Raw genomic sequence first — 25,458 nt, forward strand, 5'->3', positions numbered from 1 at the left:
AGACTCTAAACTCTTTTATTCATCCAGCATGTTAGAACTACAGACAGATTCATGCAGATCATTGCAGGGCACAGTTTGTACAATAGAACCTCTCAAGATCAAAATTGTGGGCAGAATATTTTTCCCCTAACTCACAAGAGAGTCATAATTACAGTCCATGGGACAGGAGTGAGGGAGATGTAACTTGGCCCTGTGTATCCTATTTTACCTAGATTAGTAAAAAATAGCTTGGTGCGATGCAGATCCTATTCCCATTAAAGGCAATGGGGATTTCGATGGTTTTTTGAGTGGCACCATGAGATGGCTGTAAAGGCTGTGCCTAGAGCTCATGGGGTCCATTGTTAAACTCTTAGGCTCATTAGGCTGTGGCTGATGCATTTTTTTCCCCTTCAGTAACATGGTCTGGATGCAGTTGGAGTCTTTTCCAAACTCCATGATTCTGCTGCTCTTACCAAAGTCTGGCTGGGTTCTGTCAGCTCTAGAAGCTGGAATTTCCTTGGATTGCTGATACATAACTGATACTGCTTTTTAACATGTGCTATAAAGAAACAAATAGTAGTTTCAAAGGAGCAAACCCTGGTGCCACCTCACAGCTTTAGCACCTGGACTGTGTCTCCATGGGACCTTCAAGAAGGAACCTCCCTTATCCACCTCAGTTGTGCTCCACAACCACTGCTCAACCTACAAGGTCAGCAGCACATAGTCCTCTCTTTTATGGGAGTGCCTGGAGAGCAGAGGAGCCAACCTTTTTGGCAAACATGCCACAAATTAGCCCCACAGTCTCCCCAAGTGCCACTATAGTCCTCTTCTCCTGCCCAAATGGCTACTCTACTTTCTGCTCACAGCCCTGTGCTCCCTTCCTGATCTGCTGCTATGCTTTCTGCTTCTTTCCCTGTGCTCCCTGCCCTATCTGTCAATCTGTTCCCTGCTCCCTCTGCCATATGCCACACACACAGGCTGCCCATGCTACAGGTTGGTCACTCCTGGCATGTACAATGTGTGCACCTCTAAAGTGGACTCCTGTCACCTTGTGCCCTAGACAACAGATCAGCAGGGTGAGCTTTCTGCTAAAGGAGTGGAAGGGGCAGGATTTGCCTCTAGCCCTTATGCGTCTAACCAGCTATGGTTATGTCTTAGACTAGTGAGTCTCAAGCAGGATGCCATGGCACCCTGGGGTGTCATGAGATCCTTTTAAGGGTGGCGTGGGGTGCAGGTCAATATCACAACTATTAGATGTGTAAACATCTACACATGCTTCACAAGATAAGTCTAAAGATTTCACATAGGAATCCATTTAAATAAAACATTCTGACTTGTTTCCTTCCAGTGTTCTTTGCAACTGAAGAATTGCTCTGTTATTTTTTTCAATAGTCAAAAAATGAGTGAAAATTAAGGACTGGCATTTTCCAAGGAGTGGCTTGGGTCTAACAAGGGACACCTTGAATCTAAAACGGTTGGAAACCACTGGCTTAGGCATAGTTGGTGTTGGTGAACATTTGGGGTTTTGTTTTTCTTTTGTTGTAATGTGGCAAAAAAGTGAAAAGAAATCTTTTGTGGTGCTGCTAGAATCCTAGAAGGGTGAGGAAAGTGTCTTTGTAGGATCAGTGAAGTAGAGAAAGGGTGTAAGCCATTGGAAAATGAACCCTGGTCTCCATAGGTGGATCCAATATTTTGCAAAGGGGGTGCAGGAACAGGGGGCTGCACCCCAGCTCCCAGCCTTCTCCCCACCCACTGGGTGATGGGAGACCACACCACAAAAGCAGCAGCCAGGGACTCTTTTTAAGTCCTTCAAAGAGGTAAAGAATCTCCCCCACTCTTTGTTTCCCCCTATGCTCAGTGGCATATGTCTCTCCTTCCCTCCCAGTCTCCATTTCCCCTGCCTATGCTCTGCTGCTATCCCCAGCTGACCAGGGAGAGTTGGGGGGGGGGGGGGGGGGGGGGCTCCAGAGATGCTCCTGTCCTGCTTCAGCAGAGCTGCATGGGAAGCCAGGCTTGGTTAGAGACAACAGTTGTGGCAGTGAATTCCATTCTTCTGAGTTTGCGCCTATGCTGGCAGAGCACACGCAAAGGACTGGGCAGGGAGGTGAGACCCACACACACTGCTGCTGTCCCTGGCTGAGCCAGGCTCCATGGGGAGCTTGGCTGGAGTTGGCATGAGTAGCTATGAAACTCCCCCCTCTCACCATGCCCCCAAAGCAACCAGAGACACTGGCAATGGTGGGTGTGGGGAATGGAGGGAAGGGGAGGGGAGGTGCCACTGAGCAATGGGGAAGGGAGGGGGAATTCTACCTTGCTTTGAAGACTTAAAAGCATCCCTGATTTCTGCTTTTGTGGCACAGTCAATGGAAAGGGGGGTGAATCCGTGCCACTGCACTTCCCTGGATCTGCCCAATCTCCCATATGACCAAGTCTGTGTGCAGCATTCATAAAAAGGGGCCTTCACAGCACCTCGGGATACATGTGCAGAAACCCAGCAGTATACAGTGTTGTAGGGTGCCATCATCAGAATAAAAGCCTATTTTATCAGTGAAACAGTACTACATCCCACCTCTGTGGAGCGGCCTGTCTCAACAGAGACAGTAATGCGCCATGTCCTGAAACCCAACAGCCTTGGGTATTGCTGGGTTTGTTTCATGGTCTGTGGTTTAGAGACAGACCTGACTCAATACACCTATTGCTTGCTGGTAGGCATCTGAGAGATTTCAATGTCTGGTCTCAACAGTTTCTTCCAGCTTGTGCCAGCCTTCTAGGAAGTAAAGTCTCCAAGGAGAGCCATGCCAGCCAAATGCTGCTTCCTGTACTGTGATAACAATGCTTCTGGGAACAAGGAAGTATGCCAGTCATCCATCAGAACAGCTGCTGGGAGCCAAACCTCTTCCTGTGTCCAAGTGTCTGAAGATAGATCTGTGTGCACATAAATCCGTGTAGCCCATCTCTTGGACTCCTTATACCTTGAGTATTGTTTCTTTTCTGTATTCAGCACAGATCCCAGCAAAGTGGTCCCTTGTGCCTCTTCTTGAGACATCTGAAATGCTACAGTGTTTATAGAAAATGCTTCTCTTCAGCTCTGATCCATGAATTCATAGATGTTTTTAGGCTCATCAGGACTATTGTAATCATCCAAATTTCTCGTCCCTCCCTACCCTAAGTCCTTCCCCTCAGTGCTGCATAACATGTTTTTACCCAATGGTTCCTAGATTCATTCCCAGCTTTATTATCTCCAACCTTTCCCCCCAGTGATTGTGTCTGCATAAATCCACAATGCTGCATTTTGACTCCGGCATCACTGTGATGTGATGCAATCTGTCATCATCACACAACTTGAGCTAACTTTTAGTTCTTGATAGCCAAGTCATGAAAGTGGAACAGTCTGAAGTGAGTAATGGTTAAAGCAAAGAAAGAGCTGGGCATACTGGGTGGTCACAAGTTGACTATGAGCCACAAATGGGATGCAGCTATGAAAAGGCAACCACAATCCTAGGATGAATAGGGAGAAGTATTTCCAGTAGCACCAAGGAAATATAAGGCAGTTTCATTGTATAAGGCACTGGTGATATCTCATTGGAATACTTGCTACAATTCTTATCACTGTGTTCAAGACAAACTAATGGAACTGGAACAGGTGTAGAGAAGGGCTGCTTGGATGGCTGGAGCGGGGACAGCATAATTTATAAGTGGCTGGCTTGGAAAATAGCAACATAGAGGCTAAGAGTAGCTATGATTGATGTCTAAAATGCACTGGGGGATGGAAGAGGATAGATAAAGGAGAGAGAATTGCTATTTAAACTGGATAACAATGGTGGTATAATACCAAACAGGTATAAAGTGGCTAGGAATAAATTTAGTAACCAGATTTCCAGATCAGTGAGGTTCTGGAACAGCTTTCTCATGGGAATAGTGGGAGCACAAATCCAAGCCACCTTTATGCTGAAGTTTATGAAAGGAATTGTGATGTGATTGCAAGCTGTAGTGAGGGACTGGACTTGACGGCCCAGAAAGCCCCTTCCAGCTCTGTGCTCAGTGCTCCTAAGTTTTGCAGGAGCTGTTGAGATGCTGCTGCTAACAGGCTCAGGCATGTTAGACTATTTAGAATTTGCTTCTTCCAGCCCAAAGCTCTCCAGACACATGGGACAACAGTCCTGAACTGACAGCTACTGAAGTCAGCATGAGGGCTTCCAATGATTTCAGTGATATTGGGCCCCAATTACTTCTGTCTGGGCCTGATCCTCCCCTTCTGTGTTCCTGTCTATCTGCCAGTACATGGGCAAAATCCCACAGCATGCCCCTAGGATTCCTTGTTGTCAACACCTTGTTTGTCGTAAGAGAATGCTGACTCCCTTCAGGATGTTAGAGTTCTTCCCCTCCTGTGTAATTCACCCTCTCCTGGCTGCTTGCTCTAAACCTCAGGATAATTGCAAGCTGTTCTCATAGCTCTAAATCAAATCACTGCTCCCATGAAATGAAGTTTTCTGGATGCAAACAGCTCCCTGTCTCATAAATTACAGCCCACTCTCTGCATGGCTCATTCCAAGAAGGTCACAAAAGGTCAAGCTCTGCCTTCTTCCAGCCCCTTGTGTTTGCCATATTAATAAAGTCTCTTGGGGTCTGATAACTTAATAGAAATCTTCTCTGCCCCCACCTCCTTATAAATTTAAGGGCACAGCTTGGTTGTTAAAGATCACAGGAAGTTTTTCAGTCTTGATTATTCATCCTTCTCTGGGTTCTGGCTGGTGGAAATATTGGTCCACTGGGTTATAGAGCAATTGATTTGGGTGGTTTTGTTTTGTTTTAGTAACATAGATACTACCCATTTAATTGCTCTGTTTTGGCACCATATAGTTACTTGCCAAGAGCTTAAAATCAGTCATGAAATTCTGAGTCTGTTTCACTCTTTCAAAAACATGTCTCTAAAAATATAACTAAATTAAGGCACTCATTTATTGGGGAGCCCAGTGGGACTGCCTAGGCAGACCAGCACAATGTAGATCCCTTTAGATACTTCCTTCCTACTCTAATACACAGTTCAGTAGGACACATTTTTGCTGGCTTGCTGGCATGTCCTTTTCCCTGCCATAGTGGTGCCCACACTGGGTACAGTGCAGTTGAAAGTTGACGTTGGTTTATTTCTCCTTAGCATCTTGATTATACCTCTCCCTCCTGAACTGTTCCCAATTAAGGAGCTCCCTTTGGGTTTCCCACATTTGGAGTCTAGATGAATGGTTGAGAAACCGTAACTTTCTGGTGTGGTTAAACAGATCAGGATAGCAGGTTTGTCTTGTAATGTGCTTGCCATGTGCTCTGTAATGTGACCACTTAGCGAAACTCTTGACTGACTATATAGAACCTACCCTTTCTAACCTGTGTGCAAAGACTTAGACTGAAAGATCCCCATCATGCATAGGAAAGTAAGTTCAGATACAGTAAGAATCTCTACCCTCCCCATTCAAACCTCAGGTAGATTCTTCTGGCAGTTTGAGGAAAGAAATCAGATCCCATTGTTTTCACTTTTATTACTACTTCTGCATTTATGGGCTCCAGACAGGAGCAGGCAGAAGAAATGCCAGAAGGCTAACATTGTTCTTGTGGAAGTAGGAAATGTCATGAGAGAACCTGCTTTGCAGGTCTTGTGGATTATGTATGTGTGTAGCTCAGCTAAGTTTCTAATCAGTGTCTGAACTTGCAGGTGTTTTTTTCAAAATTGAGCTCTGAACCTTTTGAAATCCACCCATCAGTAATTACAACTTGTTGATCCCAACAGTTTGGAAGGTCAGAAGGTTTGATGCTAGCTTTGGTCAGTGGTTCATAAAAAATCTTTCTGTGATGCTTATTAGTTTTATTGGCCCTTCTGGGTCAACTTTATCCATTTCTGCTTTATCTTTTAAAGATAGGTTACCTGTGGCTGCACACTGTTTAGGACTAAGGGCATATCACTGCTTCCTATAAGAACATGTCTTCAGTATTATTGTCTTCCTTTCTTAATACAATATGCTTCTTTACTTATTTGTTAGACAGGCAGCATCCACGAGGCAGACATCTAGAACTCTTTCCTGAGTGCTTACGGCTAATTTAAAGTCCACTGGTGTATAGGATTAGTTCAGATAGTTCCTTCCAGCATATGTTACTTAGAGCTTACTTCCATTGATTGAACACAACTGATGTGCTGAGTGCAAAACAGCAGAAATGATGAAAAGTAAATCCGATAATGCAAGTTCTCTAAGATTTAGAAAATGGGTCTGAGACATTGTTCTTTCTTCAAACCTGCTTAGGAGATTTAGACACCTAGCTCCTATTAATTTTAGGGTTTATGGGTGCTCTACTGCTGCTAGATGGATTTGAAACTCTCAGCTTGCATATACTGTGCATTCTGTTTTACATGAAGTAGTCTAGCATAGCAATGGAGTGGGGCAACACCACTGGCTCTGCTCTACTGTCTGCCCTAGGCTACTGTGCTATGTTGGACTATGCTGTGTAATATAAAATACTCTGTTCCACATCAGAGGTGTCTGTGCTTCGGTAGCAGAGGAAATGTTTCAGTCTAGTTATAGTCCAGATTCTGTGCTGATTTACACTTGCGCCATTTCCTTTACTGCACTGCGGTGTCAGATTAGACTTCGGCTTGGAGTTTTGTAGATAACTTTTAAATGTATGAAGCACTTTGGGGTCCCTCAGGATGAAATGCATGCAATATAGTAGCTGAGGTAGAGGTTTCAGAATCAGAAATGCAGAAAAGATGAGGCAGAGTTTGAAACCCCCTCACCCCTAAGCAGCCCTTTTAAGCATCTCTCTCTATCACTTGAGCACTGCTGAGAGGGGAAAGAGATGTGAACTGAGCTGCCAAAAACACTAAGTGCTTTTATTTTTCTTGGAGGTTTTAAAGGCCCATATCCTCAGCTCACCTAAACTGCTTTAATTCTGTGGAAAGTCAGTAGAGCTCCACTGATTTACCCCAGCTGAAGAGCTCCCTTTTTATTTCCATCTCAGTGGCCAGCTCAAAAGGAGAAAAGAGTGTCTCTGTGAGTATGCCCAAAAATAAAATCGAAGCACTCTTGATCCCCTTGGAGGTTTCTTCTGTTTGAGAGCAGCCCTGTTTCTGGCACTTTGGCCCGACAGCACTTCTATTACAAACCCCCAGGCTCAGAGGCTGAGAGCCTTCTCTCAAAAAATGTACATGGGGATGCAGATTCAGTATGGAGGATCAACGTAAGAAGGCTGCCCCCCACAGGAGTCTGTACCACAGAAGGGGCAGCTCTGTGCTGCCTAGCCATAGGAGCAGCCCTGCACCCAGCAGTGCACCTTGAGGCCCCGGGGGTGAATGGAATAGTGCTTCCCCATTCCCCTCCAGGGAGGTTTTGTTCACAGCAGGCTCAGCCCTGTACCCAATAGCATATCAGGGAGAAGGCAAACAGAGACCCAGGGGCAGCTCCCAGGGAGCCCATGCTATGGGGCTGCTGCTGCCAGACTTTCTCTCTCTTTGCCACTGCTGCCTGGGCTCTCTACACAGGAAAGGCAGTGTTGCCTACAGCAGCAGTGGCAGCAATAGTAGTTGCATTCCCTATAAAGAGAGCCCAGGCAGGTAAGACTTCCCTTCATCTCACTCCCTGCTCTACAGTGGTTGGCTTATCACTCCTTCTCTGGGCACTGAATGAGGTCACTACACCTCTGTATGGGGTCTTTAGGCCAAGAGTGGGTTAGGAGCAATTCCATTTGACTGGTACAGTGACTGACCCACCCTGAGTAAAACAGAAAAGTTAGGGCTAATTGTTGTTGCACCATAAAGTACCTTCATTTACGACACTTCATTCTTGACAGTTTGAGTGGAATTCTGTTTCCCTGTGTGTGCCTAAATGGCAGCTTTTCCAGTAGCATAAATAATTTTTTGCTAAGCAAGGGTAGCGATTCTCTCTTGTACCTGCAATGCGGACACGTAAGCTTGCATTCATAAACTCAGCATGTGCAGTTGGCTTCAGACTGGCTGGGTGGAATTTTCATAGATTTCATAGACATTAGGTCTGGAAGGGACCTCAGAAGATCATCAAGTCCAGCCCCCCACCCGAGGGGCAGGAAGTCAGCTGGGGTCATAGGATTCCAGCAAGATAAGAATCCAAATTTCTCTTGAAGGCATTCAATGTGGGTGCTTGAACCACTTCTGATGGCAGGCTATTCCAAACCTTGGGGGCTCAGACAGTAAAGAAATTCTTCCTTATGTCTAGCCTGAAATGGTCTTGCAGTAGTTTATAACCATTCGACTTTGTCATCCCTTGGGGCGTGAACACCCCTGATAAATTTATAGGTGGCTATCAGATTGCCCCTGAGCCTGCGCTTTTCCAGGCTAAAGAGCCCCATAGCTCTCAGCCTGTCGTTGTAAGGTCAGTTTTCCTGATGTATAGGTCCAAGGACAGAGCCTTGGGGGACCCCACTGGTCACAGGACACCATGACGATTGACTTCTGTCAACTACCACCTTCTGGGCCCGACCACGGAGCCAATTCCTCAGCCAGTGGACCATAGTCGACCAGAGGCCGCAGTTGGCCAGTTTTGCCAAGAGGTGACCATGGGATACCAGATGGAAGGCTTTTTTGAAGTCAAGATATATGACATCAATCTCCTCTCCCTTGTCCAGGTGATAGATCACCTGGTCATAGAAGGAAATGAGATTGGTCAAGCAAGATCTACCCGCAACAAACCCATGCTGGGTATCCCTCAGGATATTGCCGTCAGCTAGTCTGTTAAGGATGGCCTCTTTGATAATCTTGCCCTTTGTCTCTTTAAAAATCCCTAACCTATGCTACTAAGAACGTCTCTAGAATAACTGTGAATTAATTTTAAAGACTGAGGGTCCAATTCAGAACTTGAACATTTTAAAGCTTGTTCCAGTGACCCTTTTAAAATAATAATTAAAACTGTATGGTTCCTTCCTTCCCTCCCAATCCTCAGTGACTGAATCAAAAATTTGGGGAGGATGGTAAGAATGTTGTTTCTGGTTGAACCAAAATGAAGCATTTCCATTGTCATGCAAAAATAGGGAAAAAATGGTTTTGAGGGGATTTTGTTTCTACCCTTGCAATAATTAAGCTACATTTTTAAAAATCAACACCTTGAAACAAAGTTGAGACTTCTTTGGTTTCAGAGCAAACCTCTTGACTTCTTCATTCCCCTTTTGTTTCATCCAAACTAATTTCCATATTTGATCTGAAATGATGCTTTCCATGAATAAATTACTTGTCTTTAAACATTTTGGCAGTGTGTATCTGGCTGTAAAACAAACTAGTATTGCAGTTCCTCCCTCTTCCCTCCCCTACCTCCAATCATGGGTGGAGGGGCAGGTATGTGGGTAGAACTAATGTAAAAAAGGAGAGTGACTGGGCCAGTTCTCTCTAAGTGTAATGATGAGAGCACTAGACAGGGACTTGAGAGAGCCATGTACAATTCCGTGTTCTGCCACAGATCTTTTGTGGCACTGTGGGCAAATCAGTTAGCCTGACTGGTTCTCAGTCACTGACCGACTTTTTTTAAAGGTGTGATGAGATCTAATCCATGATCCCAGCAATCGCACCTTCTGCCATGCCACATGTACATGGCAGATGGCATGATTTTGGGATCAAGGATCAGATCCCAATTATATCATACTTGCCAGTGTACAGGGAGCCCTGGTTCATTATTCTGGGCTCCCCCTGCACTGGCAGGGTGCCCAGCAACCAGATGATTGTCAGTTAGCTCTTGGGACCAATAGGCTGGTTGGAGCCCCTGTGTGGTCCCAAAAGCCAGCCAACAATCAGCTGATGGTTGGTTGGAAGATTGAAAGTGATCCGCAGCTCCAAACTTGAAGTGCTACCAATCTGCAGTTATCAGCTGATGGGGAGCACTCCACAGCTCAAGTTGTGGGGTGCCTTCTGATCAGCTGATGATCAGCAGTGCTCCGCGGCTCCAGCCGCAGAGTGCTTCCAATCAGCCGATCATTGGTAGGATCAGAACTGGGTTGCCCAGTGTGGCCCAGATCATGTTGGCAATCAGCAGTGGGAGCCCCACTGGCCCCATGTTCAGTTTGGGGTGCAATGGCAACCAGCCACAAAGTTATTACACATTTTGTATAATAACTGTGGCTGGTTTTCTATTCTGTTGCACCAATTAACCAAAGAGCATGTGTCTGAATTATGCTTTAAGTCATGATTAACTGGTTAATTGTGTTTTAAGTGTAACGTCGGCCATAGGCAATTCCCAATCTGTAAATGAGGGTAAGAGCATTTCCCTGCTCCAGGATGGATAAAAATCAATGATTTAAAAAAAATATTTTTAATGGCTTTTTTTTATTTAAATCAGATTTTTTTTTAATTTAATTGTATTTCTTTTTCTTAAGATGCTTTAAAAAAAAACAACCTGTATAAAAATGAGTTTAATTTAAGATATGTTAAAGCTCAAAGATATCATCATGGAATACGGATTATAACTTCTAATTATATACTATTTAAGACAAGATATTCATGTAACCTTTTTAGAAAAGTTTTTTATAAATAGGTCACAACAGGCCATGGCTTATGTTAGGGCCCAGTCTTATGGGGTTCCCAGAGGCTCTTATATAGATTAGTAAGATTAAAGAAAACCACTACCCAATGGGACTCAGTGCTTAGTCTAAAACAGTGTTTCTCAACCTGTGGGTCACAACCCAAAAGAATATACCTTGCAGGAATATTTCAAAGGGTCGCGAGCTGCAGCAAGGCAGAGGGGTGGCGGGAAGGCGCCTGCTCCTTCCAGCAGGGGAGGGGGGCAAGAGAGAGCTGTGTGGCCAGGCTGGCAGCACCAGGGCCAGAGCCCATGCTTGAGGGGCGGGAGGGGCCACAACCAGGCTGCCTGGCATGGTGCACCACAGCAGCCCCAGCCCAGGGCAGGGGGGGCTGGAGGGGTGCCACAGGCCTCTCCTCCTCCCTCCATCTCATGCTGCTCGTGCTCTGCTGCCACCCACATGAGCTGGAACTGCCGCAGCCACTGCGCTCTGGCCTGAGCAGGCAGGGTGCAGCTGAGGGACACCAGCATGGCTCGAGGGGGCAGGGGACTGCAGGTCAGGCACTTGCAGGGCCAGGGCGGGGGGTGGGAGGAGGGTCAGGACAGGCCATGGATCTTCACAAATGGGTCCCGGTAGGAAAAATTTTGAGAACCGTTGGTCTAGAATAAAGGTCCCCAACCACTGGGCCATGGCCCATGACCAAGCCATGATGGGTTGGCTGTTGGGTCATGGCTTCTGCTGCCACCAGTCATGTGCAGGGTTAAAGCTGGGTGGTGGGGCAGCCCCAGGAGGCAAGCAGATGGTTCCATGCGTCCCATCCTGTTACCACCAGCATGGCCGTGCCTGGCGAGGCACTGCCCGTGCAGCAGGTACTGGGCCCCGCGCTGGGCCAGGCAGGACCCCACAGCCCCGCTCGCAGCTGGGATCAAGGGGATGCGGGCAGGGAAATGCTGGGAGCAGAGGACAGGGAGATGGCTCTGCTGTTTGGAAAGGCAACAGAGCCCCTTCTTTCCAGGCAGCCCCAGCTGGGTCACTGCCTATACAGCCCCCTCCCCTGCAGAGTACTCCGGTGCCCATGGCTGCGGTGCCCCAAACTGATCCACTCCTTCAAGCCCCGCCATGTAAAAATTAAATACGTAAATTAGATAGTTTGCTGGTCCACAGTATAAAAAGGTTGCAAACCAATGGTCTAGAAGATTCCATCAAGCATCTCTGTGACGCTTAGTTTTAGTTCTCAAACAGTGGATTTGTGTCACCAGAGAGAAAATCCTTGTTAACAGCAGTATATGGAGATGATGGACAACAGACCTGATTACCTGTCATCAGCCCTCTTGTCTCTGCAACTTTCTGTACACAGTCAAGCCCTTACCTTTCTCTAAAAGTACAAAGTTTCAAGAAGTTAAATGAATAAAGGATATCAAACAACAGAATGCACTTTGTAGAAAACAATGATTAAACCGGGGCTTCTTGACCAGTGATTTAAAATCAAATGCACGCTGCCCTGCCTCATGTTGGCATGCAGATAAATATATTAAAGGTTGAGGTGCTCGGGAACCATAGTAATGGGATTTAACCCAGGTGTCAATTCAGAATCATTTCACATCAGTTAATGAAGAAATTCCAGGCTTGGCATGGTGTCACTAAAAGCAAAATTTGACCGACTGAGCAAATCCAATCTGCATTCCTACAGCACAGTTGGTCGCAATCCTTGACAAATTCTTGAAGAGGTTTGATTTGTTGCCACACCTGCCCCACAAACAATGGAGATTAGTTACTACATGATAAGTTTCTGATCAATAAGCAGCAGTTTCTTTGGCTTTGGGATGTGGCAGCTCTTGGAAGTGAATAATAAGGTATGGAGGGTTACCCTGGAAACAAAGAGTCTGCCTTAGGGGGTGGCAGTGCAGACTTGGCCACATCCTATTCTGAGTGGTCTGGAGACACCCACTGCAGCCCCACAAGTGTGTGTGGGGGGGAGGGAGGAGGGTCATAAAGCCAGGCCATCTTGAGGATGTGGTAGTGTGGTGCACCCAGGGGTAACTAACCACCAACCGTCCAGTTCCATGGGAGTCCTGGGCACAGGGAAGGGTTGTTACCTCCAGTGGAACAGCCATGGCAGGACAACTCAGACATGTGAATTACCCAGGTTTCCAAACTACAATGAACAAGGAGAACTGCCTGAGTGGGTTTACACCCCTGTTGTACTTCAACCTTACGGGCTTCAGAGAGCCAGCAGTGCTTTGAGTAGCAGGCAATCGGGAAGAGTTGGATTACAGCTTTTTCTTTTTAAGTGATGTTTTAAGCATCAGCTCATTCTCATGCTTAGCTATGCTTCACTTATCGATGTGCATCTTGCTCTTCTTTCTGCCATTGGTCTGGAACATGCAGTCTAATTAATCAACGTTTTGGCGCATGGCTATTCTCTGAAGGAAACCCAGCTCTGTAAAGAAGTCTCATTGACAATCTACACCATATCACCAGTCTTAGAGTGGTACTTAGGCAATGTACTAGCCTCAGGTTAGTCTCTTGCAAAGGAAAGAATACAGCCCTCTCTGCATGTTCTCTCAGACGTGTGTTCTGTGCGTGGCACTAATGCTGTAATCATTGTTTTTCTTGTACAACATCTCTTGTAAAGACCAGCTATAGCTCCACATCATTAAGTGATTTTCCCCCTACCACCCTGATACTGACACAGATCACTGAAATGGTCATTTTCTTGCAGAAGTTTACTTTCCATGCAGGACTCATAGGAAGGAGGTAGAGTTGTAGTGAAGCTCTCCATTGGCACCTAGAATTACTTGGGTTGGCCAGATGCATTTTGTAAGAATTTATTTGCATTTGTGGAGAGAAGTGTAATTTAGTGGTTAAGGCACAGGGTTGGGATCTGGGAGACCTTGGCTTAACTCCCCACTATGCCATAGACTCCCTTTGTTCTCTTAAATAAATTGTTTAATCTCTTTGTACTTTAATCTCCCACCCAAATGGGAACCACACTGCAGTTCTCTTACTCAGTTAGGTCTTGTAGATTGTAAGATCATCAGGGCAGGAACTGTCTATAGGGCCTGGGCACATGCATGCATTTACAATAAAAGAATGTACACTGTTTACTGATAAAAATTATATCAGGACCTGCAATGGATAGAAGTCCAGCTAGTCCATAATAGCTGCTTCCTGTACTACTACGGTGCCTTGTCAGCAAATTGAAGAAGAGCCAGTAATAGCTAGTTCACCTACAGCAGCAGTTATCCCAGGATGGAAGTGGGCACATACCTCTAACACCAGTGTAGCTTTAATCCTGTTTTTTTTCTAGGGATAACTACACCAGATTTGTTATACTTTTTGTTTGTCCCTTGGTAAAGACTGATGACACTGGAATAAATGCATTGGGTGTCCAAGCTCTTACTCAGTATTTGTACAGTGCTCACCACAATGGAGCCTTATCCAGGAAGGGTCTCTACAAGTTACTATAACACAGACAATGAATAGGTGGTCTGACACTAACTGAGAGTGCAGTCTAAGAATGGAAAGAGATAGCGAGCCAGCTTGGCACTGCTTTTTATTGTCTGTAAAGTTCAGTCTTTTGCCATAAACAGCTGGCTTAGATCAGTGCTCAGTGGAGACTTTCCTATAATTAGAAAGGGAATCTTAGTTGGAAGAAAACAATGACAGGGTGACAAAGGTCCTAGCATTGTTTATTGGCAAAAATGATTCCTGTTAATTTGAGTCACACAGATGAAGCCTATAATGGAAAGCTAACCTTGTGAGACACTAAGAGGAAAGTAAATACTGCCTTAATTGCCCTAATTCTGATGGGAGTCACTCCATGTCAATGGCACGCAGTCAGCTTTGCTGTTAGCAGAAGCAGTTGCACCTACTTTAGTAGACTCCTTCCCACTTCCACCAGTTCTGAATTGAAACCACAGAGCAAGTAGGACTGTGGGGGCAGAATCTGACTCCTGATTAAATATGAGTACTCTGAGCTGGGGTGGCACCACCTCACTGTGCTGGGCCAGGGCAGCTGGGCAAGGAACTTGGCTGTCTAATGAGAGGTTCCTAAAACAGGGGTCAACAGCATTTTGGAGCTGGGGGGCACTTTGCCCTCAAAGCCAAGCTCTGTTAGGCTATTTCTAACTCTGCCCACACCACCACCACTCCAGTTACCATTCCCCCTACCCTTCCCCCTGCAGTGCCACTACTACTCCCACCACCGCTTCTCCCCATCTCCCAGGCAAAATGTTCCCATCACCAAAGCCCCCTGGTTCCATGGGCTCCATAAGCTGGATCTGGCCTCTGAACCATAGGTTTCTGACTCCTGCCCTACAAGTTGGAGCACTAAAAATAGGAGGTAGTACTAGGGGTTGAGTATATCTGGAATTAACATTTAGGATGAGCTCAGTCATTGGTTCTGCAAGTCTGTGTAAAGTGTACTTCAAATCACACTGTATTGGTCATAGTTGCACTGAAGTGTGCATCAGAGATAATGCATGAACATAGAATTAAGCATTAGGGCCCAATCCTTTACTCTGAACAGCTGGTAAAATTTACCCTTATATGCGGCTGTTGCCTTCCTTATAAGAGCAGGACACAGGCAAGAAGTTATTGAACATGGGCCCAAAATGGAGCACAGATGTGCACAGCTGGGACTACAGATCAGTCTGCTTCAACACAGGGTACTCAGCCCTTGGCTCTGCTGAGGCTGAGAAGGGAGGGGAATCCACGAGGAAGAGTCCACACAGCACATTGACAGATAACATGAATTTACTCCTTCACTGCCCAGACACCTGCTAGTGGCTTTTTTTCCCCCTACCTTAATTTCCTCCATTTTAACTTCCTCGTGATTGCAATTAAACTCAACGCAAATAAATGTTTGCATCATTCTCTACCCTCTCTCCTCCTTCTCCTGCTTTTTGTTTTCACCACTGTTCCTTTTAGCCTGTCCTGTTACTCCCCCCACCCCAATCTCTCGTACATGTAGGTGCCTCCTAGTTCCCTGCCTTGGTAAAGTTTTTTGGGCTTCTCTCTTTTTTTCTTGCTCCCTCTTTCTCTCTCTGCAGAGGAGACCAACAATAAATGCTTCTTCTTTCATTACTTCCTCCCTTCAGAAGAGGCTTACTCGTGGGGAACAGGGATCTCTCTCATGGAGGCCACCACTGCCACACAGGAGCTGGCCCCCTTAATCAACCCGTAGACCATTAATAAAGAAACATCTTTGCTTCCCTTTAAAGTTGCTTGTGCAGCAAGATTTGCAGGTCACCTCCTCATCAGCCTGCGAGGATAAGAATAGAACTCAGTCTTGTGATACCTGGTGTCCCGTTTCCTGGAGGAAGCAGCCCCTCACACTCCAAGAGCTAATTTTGGGATTTTTCTGTCCGGTGAGGTGTAGTATTGGGTTGCTGTAGTAATCAATGGGGTGCACAACCCTGCTGCTTCTCTCTCTGTCCGATTTGATGGCAGGGATTAATTTGGGAGTGCTGGAGTGAGAGGACAGCCTTGAGGTGTCCAGGAGGTTCACTGGTAGCACAGTGCTAACTGTAACCTAGTGACACTGATATGGGAATCGCAGGACACAGCACTTGGAGACTGGTAGCATCTGAGGGCATCCAGTGGAAGAGCTTCAGTCCCTGTTGGAGTGGCCTGACCAGTGCCGCATAGAAGGGAAGCGTCACCTCCCTGGACAGTTCATCATGCATCTGCTAATGCATGATAAAGTGCGGTTAGCCTTGTTGATCGCTTTGTCATATTGACAACTCACATTCATCTTGGAGTCAACTATGACTTCAAGATCCTTTTTGCTGCTGTGCTGCTGAGAAGATCATCCCCCAGCCTCTAAGTGTGTTAGTGGTTCTTTTTGCCCAGGTGCAGCACTTTGCAGTTGTCTTTGTTGAACTGCATCCTATTTCATTCTGCCCATTTTCCAACCTGTCCAGATCTGCCTGGATCCATTCCTTACCCTTTGGTGTGTTAAATTTACCCCATAATTTGGTATCATCTACGAACTTGGCCAGGGTGCTGTCCACACCCTCATCCAATCAGTGATGAAGACATTAAACAGCGCCAGACCAAGGACCAAGCCTTGCGGGACTCCACTGCCCACATCTTTCCAGGTCAATATCAACCCGTCCACCACCACTCTCTGGGTGCGATCCCTAAGCCAATTTGCCACCCACCTGACCATGTAATTATCTACATCACAGCCTGTCAGTTTATTTATGAGAACAAAATGAGATACTGTATTGAAGTCCTTCTTAAAGTCTAGGTAGACGACAGCTACCTCGACTCCTGCATCTAAGCATTTTGTGACCTGCTCATAAAAAGAAACAGGGTTAGTCAGGCAGGCTCTACCTGTAATGAATCTATGCTGATTTCCTTTTAGCTTTATTTCCCCTGCTGGGCTCCCACAAGTGTGATACTTAATGATTTTTTTCCAGAGTTTTCCCAAGGATAGCTGTGAGATTAACTGGCCTATAGTTTCCCGGTTCCTCCCTCCCCCTTTCTTGAAAATAGGGACCATATTGTCCATTTTCCTGTCCTCTGGGACCTGACCAGGGCACCATGAGTGCTCAAACACTCGAGCTGTGCCAGCGGCTCTGCTATGACATTGGTCAATTCCTTCAGCACCTTTGGATGAAGTTCATTCGGGCCTGCTGATTTGAACACATCCAGCCCCTCCAAGTGCCCCTTCACTATGTCTGTGCTAATAGTTGGTGGGCTGGTGTCCCTTCTGTGTCTATCTGTGATCCAGCTGGGAGATTTTTCTTGGTCTGTATCTAGGAATACAGATACAAAGAACTCTTCAGCCTTAGCAAAAGGAGGCTGAGAGGGGATCTTGCAGTCATCTACAAATTCACTGGGGTGGGGTAGCAAGGAATAGGGGACACTCTGTTGACCAGGGTGCCCTTTGGGGTTATTAAGAACAACAACCATAAACTGACAGAGAGCAGATATAGATTAGACATTAGGAAAAATTTCCTTACGGTAAGAGTTGCCAAAATCTGGAATGGGCTTCCAAGGGAGGTGGTGTTCTTCCCTACCTTGGAGGTCTTTAAGAGGAGATTAAACAAGCACCTAGCTGGGGTCTTCTGACCCTAGTGCTCTTTCCTGCCCAGGGCAGGGGGTCAGACTTGATGATCTACAAAGGTCCCTTCCAACCCTAAAAATCTATTAAATCTATTAAACTCATTGAAGAGCTCAGCTTTGTCCCCCCACCTCTGTCACCAATTGCTCTAGTTTGTCCTGTAGAGGTCCTATGCTACCCTGCACTTTCCTTTTGCTCCCTGTATACCTAAAGAAGGACTTCTTGTTGTCCTTAATTTTTGTCGCCAGCCTAAGTTCTAATCCTGCTTTTGCCTTCCTAACAGATTCCCTGCAAGTGCAAGCCAGGGAGGTATACTCCTCGGTAGCTACCCCATTTCCACAGCCTGTATACCTCTTTCTTTGCCCCTAGGCTTTCCTGGACTTCCTTGTTCAGCCAAGAGGGCTTCTTGGTCTCTTTGCCCCCTTTTATGCACAATGGGATTGCCTCCTTCTGCTCCTATAGGATTGCTCCCTTGACAGATGACCACCCTTCCTGGACCCCCATTTCGCCAATGCTCTTGAGCTTTAATGCCTCACTAACTAATCTCCTGAGCACACTGAAGTTAGCCTTTCTGAAGTCTAGCACTTCAGCCCTGCTGGTTAGTTTACCCACCCTTCGCCAGATAGTGAATTCAATCAATCAATGGTCATTAGACCCTAGGTTACCTTGTACCTGAAGATTCCCAACCAGATCATCCCCTGTAGCTAACACCAAGGTGTTTCCCATAGTGGGATCGTATACCTCCTGCATTAGGTGGAGGTCCTGTAGGCAGGTTAAGAATCTATGTGAGTGGTTAGATTTGGCTGACTGCACCTCCCAGCAGATGTCAGGGTAGTTTAGGTCACCCATGACAGCCACGTCCCTAGACTGTACGGCCTCTGAGAGCTGTCTGGAGAATTCCAGGTCTAGCTCATCCTCCTGGTGTGGCGGTCTATAGTAGACCCCCACTACCGAATCTCTTTCCTCCTAACCCCCTTATATCCTGACCCACAGTATCTTGGTTTACCTCTGATCCCATCTTGATTAAAGAGGATGTATATTGTTCCTTAATATAGAGAGCAACACCCCCTCTTTTTTTCCCCACTCTATCCTGTCTGTACAACTTATAACCCTCAATGCCTACTGCCCAATCATGAGTAGGGTCCCACCAGGTTTCAGTTAGTCCAACTAGGTTGAAGTTGTTGCTTGCAAGCAGGAGTGCAAGTTCCTCCTGCTTGTTCCTCATGCTCCTAGCATTAGTGTAGAGACATTTAAGCCCCTCAATGGGTACCCTTGGTACCCCCCTGTCCTGATGTCTGTCAGGCCCCTTAGTGCTTACCTGGGCTGATCCAGTGCATTGCTCATGGCTCACTGATCCTAGGTTCTCCTTATCCTCTGTTTCCCCTTCCCCTGGCAAACCTACTTTAAAAGCCTTCAGAGGAGATCAGCCAACCTTTAGAAGAGAGAGATGAAGACCATCTCGTCCCAGTCTGACTCTCTCATGGAAGTGTGGATCGTGGTTGTAGAAGTCAAAACCTGCATGATGACACCAACTCTAGAGCCTCAGGTTGACTTCCTTGATGCAGGCATCCTGAGGCTGACAGCAACCACTGACTGGAAGGATGGGCAAGAAGACCACCTGCACCCCTGACTTCCCAAGCCTGGCCCCCAGAGCCCTGTAGTCGCTCATGACGTGGTCCAGACTACTCCTGGTCTCATCATTCGTGGCCACATGGACAAGGACCATGGGATAGTAATCAGAGGACTGGATGGGGTCGGGAATCCTGGTAGTGATGTCCCGGATCCTGGCACTGAGTAGGCAGCAAACCTTCCGTGTCGTAGGATCTGGTCGACAGATAGGCCCTTCATTTGTAACAAATTGGAATTTTCCATTGGAAAGAAGAAACCTCACTGGGGAATTGCCAGCCAACTCTGCAAATGGGTCTCTTCCATGCAGTGGCTATTACAGGGTTGCTCTGTGCAATAGTGCTTTGACCAGTCCAATATTTACATAATCCAAATAATGGAATTCTACCAAATCTCCTGGAAAGACAATTCCAGAGTCTCTCATCTCTGCCTGTTGGGGCTTTTTCTGTAACTGAGCCTAAAAATTCCTTTCGATCCTTCTAGTCAATCCCTGCAAATTCCCGCATCCTCACATTTTCTTGTTCCATTTTGTTCCCATTGCCTGGGTGATTGGTTGAAGTGTTGTGTGTGCTGAGCAATACATTTAGCATGCTCAGCTAAATTACATTTAGCAACAGGGGAATTCTCCTAAGGGAGTATCTGGAGATATCCTCCTTTGGGAAATGGCTGCAGCTGGTACATCTCTATGGGAAATACCAAAGACTCTTTAGGAGAGTCGCCTGTCAGGGATACTTTAGCAGTAAACAGAGAGACAAATTCTCCATGTCCCTTCTCCCCACTCCCCCAGTGCCATACCTAGACTCCTGGCAGCCCCAGGTGAACTTTTAGCATTGGCCCCCCTTTTGCCAGTGATAATGATAATAATAATTGGACAACAGAAAAAGATTACCATTTTCAGGCCCTTTTTACCCCTTTCAGGCCCTTTTTACCCCTTTCTGTCTGGGCCCTGGGCAGCCACCCGGTTTGCCCATGCCTATGTCCAGCCCTGTCACACCCAGTCCTATTTCAGTTCAAAACAAGCTATGGCCCAACTCATCATGCATACTGTATATTATGATTTGTCCCCTGAATGACCATTCATATGTCCCTCTGGATACAGCAGATACATGCGAAACTAGCCTAGCATATGTGCAGTGCCATCGTCCTATGGCGGTGTCTTGGAGTTCCAATATTGGGATGGAACATTTGGCTGCCCTGCCCTTTTGCATAATATCCTGAGCTGAATGTACAAAAGCATGGTGAGCAATAAGTTAAAAACAGGAGGAAAGACTTGCATTTTGCACTGCTGCACTCCCAGGGCTGTGGTGAATCTGGATGGGTCTGATTGGTTCTGGTCACCATCCCCATGCCACTTATCAGCAGAAATGTTAAGGGCCCAATTAGCTGCTTCTCTTATCTGAGCTGCCACCTCACTTGATCAATTTCATTAGTTAATGAATATTGGGAGAGGGCTTAATTAGATCCAATTGGATGGAAATCAGTTGGCACTGGCGTCCCTATCAATTAGCTTGCTCCTGGGGGGCTGCAACGGGGATTGTTAATTAAATGTGATTGCACCAGCTGTGTCCAGGGTTTCCCAAGTTACTGAAATAAGGCTGCATTGGGGAAATGTGAAATGGATTTGTGCTGAAAGCCAGGATATTTTAGACCTTATCTGCACTTAATCATTTTGTCTGTGGAACTCGTGTTCTGCTGACAGAACTGTGATGTGCCCACGTTCTAAGTCCTGGGAACGTGAGCTTTTACCATCTTTCCTTTGACCCTACACCATTCCATACAGCTCACATATAAACGGTAGGTTGTATACGTCCAATTCCTCAATAATGCACAGCAGGAATTATGGAAAAATGCTCTGCCCTGTGTTTTTGCAGAAGGGCATGACTGAATGAGCAATATAGCCCTTTTTGATATTTAAAAAAATATGTAGAGTAATCCAAAACTTTCACGGAGATCCATTCAACAGGGACAGATTTTCCTAAGGAGCTTGGTTTATTTGCTTATTGACCCTGAGCACTTTGCAAAGTATGACCTCAGGAACTCTGCTTTCATTAGGAATTACAGTATCAGAACTTGGGGGGGGGGGGGGGGGTGTTCTCTCATTAGGCCAGTGATAGGCTTTTCCTCTAAAGAGAGTGTGGAGGTACATGTGATTTGTGAACACAAATAAAGATGACCATGGGCAATTAAACAAGGGAAAAATCTGATGATATAATTCTTATTAGTAAAACAGCTTATTTAATTACACTGACTGCAGGCAAAGATGACTCTTTTATAATAGGATGGCTACAAGGCACCCTAGGCAGAAGGCATCGCTTTTTCATCAGAAAGCCATAATACACCCATGGGCTGTTTGGACCCTTCGTATCTGTAGTTTTACAAGTTAACTGTAGGAGTCCCCTGTGGTTCATTGGTAGACTCCTTGTCTACCACACTGGAGACCTGGGTTTAATTCTCAGACATTTACACAACTACAGCCATGGAGGCACCAAACATCTGGACTCAGTCTGGTCTTTGGATTCTGTCTCAGTGGTCTAAAGGAAGGATGGAAGTCACTACTGTAAAACAAAATTAGGTTAATGGATTGTTTCCCCTTTCTTTTCTCCCTCAGGGAAAAACACATCTACTCTTGGCCATGTGGACCTTTCAACTCCAGTTATCTTCTCTCAGGCCTATGGGACAGTGACCATTTCAGCTATTTTCAGTGTAAGTGTCTAGCTGTGCTGTTCAACATGCAGTTTGTTCTAGTTGCATTGTGGAAAGTTAGATTGTGTGGTCAGAAGAGCCTCTGTGAGCCATAGTGAGAAAGAGAATGTGTTTTATCCATATATATCAGAAACAGAGGCCTGGCCTGCTCAGAAGCTGCAAGAGCAGCCAGTGTTAACCAAAGAGCAAGAGAAACACACGTTGGTAGTTGAATTGTGGTAAACACGCTCCAATTCCACAGGAAAAGTTGTATAGCACATCAGTTAAGTTGTACCACAATTGACATAGAGCGATAGATAGCAATACAAGGGTATCACAATTATTCACCATTGTAGGGAAGACCTACTGAATTTGTGCACTAAAAAATAAAAAAACCTTTCTGCACAGTGTTGTTGGTGGTAAATTGAAGAAGCTTGTGGCTCAACAGCTATGGTCTGAGAATCAATCACTGTGACATGGTGACATGGGGCCCATATTTGGTACAATGTAGTGATTAAAGATGATCACCACATGACCTGAGGCACAAGAACATACAAGACATGTCATTTACTGAGTCAGACCATCAGTCTGTCTTGCCCAGTATGCTGTGTCACACAGTGGCAGGGGGGATGCTGAAAGAGGGAATGAACAGGGTATGACCAAGATTTTCCCACTTGCCACCTCCAGCATTTAAAGTCTAGGAAGTTTGGATTCAGAGGCTGTATCCCTAACTCTCATGTTCAGTAGCTACTGATGCCCCTTTTCTTCAAGAATTTGTCCAATCTCTTTTTGAAACTGGTTAAACAACATGACATCTGGTGGCACTGAGTTCCATACTTTAATAACTTGTTGCGTGGAAAAAAAAATTATTTTGTTAGTTCTAAACCTACTACCTTTAGTTTCATTTTATGACCCCTAGTTCTGGTATTGTAAGAGATAGTAAATAAAATTCCTATTTACTTTCTCTTTACTATTTCATATCTTGTAAGGTCCCCCCTCAAGCATTTCTTCTGAACTGAATAGGCCTGGCCACTTAGTCTCTCCTCACATGGAAGCCCCTCAATACTGACAGTCATCCTTATTACTCTTCTTTGTACCTTCTCTAATTCTTCTACATCCTTTTTGAGGTGTGGGAACAAAACTGGAAACAGTATTCAAGGTGTGGATGCACCATGTATTTATAATGGTATCATTTTGTTGGCAATTCTCTTCTTAATAATCCCTAACATTTTGTTTGCCTTTTTGATGGCTGCTGAGCACTGAGCTGGTGTTTTTAGCAAATTGTCCACAATGATTCCCAGATCTCTTTTCTGTGTAGTAACAGCTAATGTAGAGCCCATCATAGCGTAGTATATTTTGGGTTGTTTTGGCCCAAACTATACATACACTACCTGTATTTTGCATCACTTTTACACTTACTATATTTAATTTCATCTGCCATTTAGTTCCCTATTCACTCAATTGTGCAAGATCGTTCTGGAGTTCCTCATGAGGCAGTAGATGAAATGCACAGAAGGATGGTCTTACAGCTAAAATTAGTGAGGTGGGGTTTATTTCCTGGCTGCTACTGTGAGAACAGCACAGAAAATATTAGCACTGGCTGTCCTGAGGCTGTACAAAAATGTTAGAAATATAGAAGCTAAGTAATCCCAGACTATGCTGTGCCTTTTTCACACGAGACACACAATTACTCTTAAGTGCCTGGGAGCCACAACCAGAAAATGTTGCTTCCCTGGGTATTTAATACCTTTTTGTAATGCTTGGGGCTGAAAACTCCTACTGACAACTTGGAAAGGCGAGTTTTGCCCTCAGGATGGTGCCCAGGGCTCATGTTGACTTTTGGTAAAGCTACTCAGATGCAAGGCAATGGAGAGCTTGGCTATAAGTTTTTATGTAGCGATTCACGCATTGCTCGATGATTTCCTTACAGCATTTGTTTGATCTTCCACAAATGTCCAGCTGTCTGCTCTTTCAAATCAAGAAAAGCAGAAGGAACAGGCCATGTGTTTTGTGATCAGAGCAGGGGCCTAGACGTCGGGAATCCTGATCTGCGTTTCTGGCTTGTTGCTATCTCGCTGGTGTGTGACTTTAGACAAGTTGCTGTCCCTCTCTGAGCTTCAGTTTCCCTGATCTGCACAATCCTTTCCTGTTTCAGAGGGTGTTGTGTAGCTTGACTGATCTGGTGCATGAAGCTGCTCTGAGGAAACAGCACTCTAGAAATGCAAAATATTGCCAGTTGCACTACTAAAGGCATTTTTTTGCAGTAGAAACTGAAATGCTTTTAAACAGTTACGTCTTTTGTTTAAGAAAAATCTTAAACAAGATTGTCTTGGGAGTCTGCTCAATAGTTGAAATAGGACCTAGCAAGACATGCAGTGCTGCTTTTTGCTAGTGCATTAACAGTTTGTACCAGGCTGCAGGTACGGGTACTTTCCCAGCCAATAGACTGAGGCTACTTATACACCCTCTTAAATGCACAGTTCCAGACTTTCAGTGATTCACTAAAATATGCACCCTAAAGTGCACCTAAATCTTTGTCACAGCTTGTGCCCTAGCTACGAGACAGGGCATTCACAGAGAGGGAGGTGAGGGGGATTCATACGAATCAGAAAGAGGGAACATCCTTTCCACAGAGCCATGAAGCAGCAGATGCAAAGCTTTTTTGTCATGCACCTTCATGATTTCAGTAGACCCTGCATCTACTATAGTCTGCTACTACTGCACATATTTCACAAAGCCTTTCCCATAAGGCTGTGCAAAGCTTACAGTGGCGATTTGATTTGGAGGAGATTCGGCCCAATTCAGTGGCCAAATCTCCAAATCTGAATCAAATCAGGGGGCCAATTTAAAGGTCTGAATTGTTTCAAAGCTCTCCGAATCTTTGGCAAAGATTCAGAGAGCTTTGATGATTCGGGCAGTCCCCGGTGGCTGCAGCAGGGAGCTGCAGCCGACTCTGAACTGGTAAGTAGGGGGCGGGGACCATGGGGGACTGGGGGAGCGAGGGGGGGGTCGGGGGACTCATGGTTGAGCCCCCCATGTAGCGTGAGGCAGCAGGGATCACCCTTCGCCCGGCAGCACCCACTGAGTTGGGCCTTTTTTTTTTCAAAGTGCTGGGAGCTGAGGGAGCCATTGCTGGGCTGGGAGAGGGGCAGGGGATGGGCCTGGCTGATTTGGAGATTCAGCTGAATCAAATCAGGACAGTGATTCGAATCACCGAATCGAATCACTGTCCCCCGAATCGGCTGAAACTGAATCTGAAGTGAATACTAGCCGCTTTGCACAGGCCTACTTTCCCAGCCTTGTCCCTGCCCTCTTCACATCCCTGAAGGCACTCAGATAAAGGGAGCTCCTGAGTAAGTATCTGTGCAGTGTATGTTGCCACCACAGCCATTGGAAAGTATATTGCTGGGCAGCAGAACTGCAGGAAAGTGCCATGGGGTTTTTTTCCTTGCAAAAATTCTGGAGGACAAATGTTTCATGATTTGCACATGGACTCCTGGTCTCTGGTGCTCTGTGGCATGGTGTCCTTGCTAACCAATGCAGCAATGGCATCAAGTTAATGAAGGACCACCTCCAGA

The 25,458-nt window shown here is 45.8% G+C and overlaps 1 protein-coding gene across 3 annotated transcripts in view; it reads left to right on the forward strand.

Annotated features, from left to right (window-relative positions):
• Nucleotides 1-25,458, forward strand: part of LOC132243292 (protein FAM163A-like) — an 83,920-nt gene that overhangs the window by 51,040 nt on the left and 7,422 nt on the right. For all 3 annotated transcript variants that reach the window (XM_006276820.3, XM_019500234.2, XM_059728364.1), the window contains exon 2: nucleotides 21,807-21,901. The gene's annotated coding sequence lies outside the window, so the exon portion shown is untranslated. The remainder of the gene's footprint in view (nucleotides 1-21,806; nucleotides 21,902-25,458) is intronic.

This window comes from Alligator mississippiensis, chromosome 5 (assembly GCF_030867095.1).
Source record: "Alligator mississippiensis isolate rAllMis1 chromosome 5, rAllMis1, whole genome shotgun sequence".
Lineage (NCBI taxonomy): Eukaryota > Metazoa > Chordata > Crocodylia > Alligatoridae > Alligator > Alligator mississippiensis.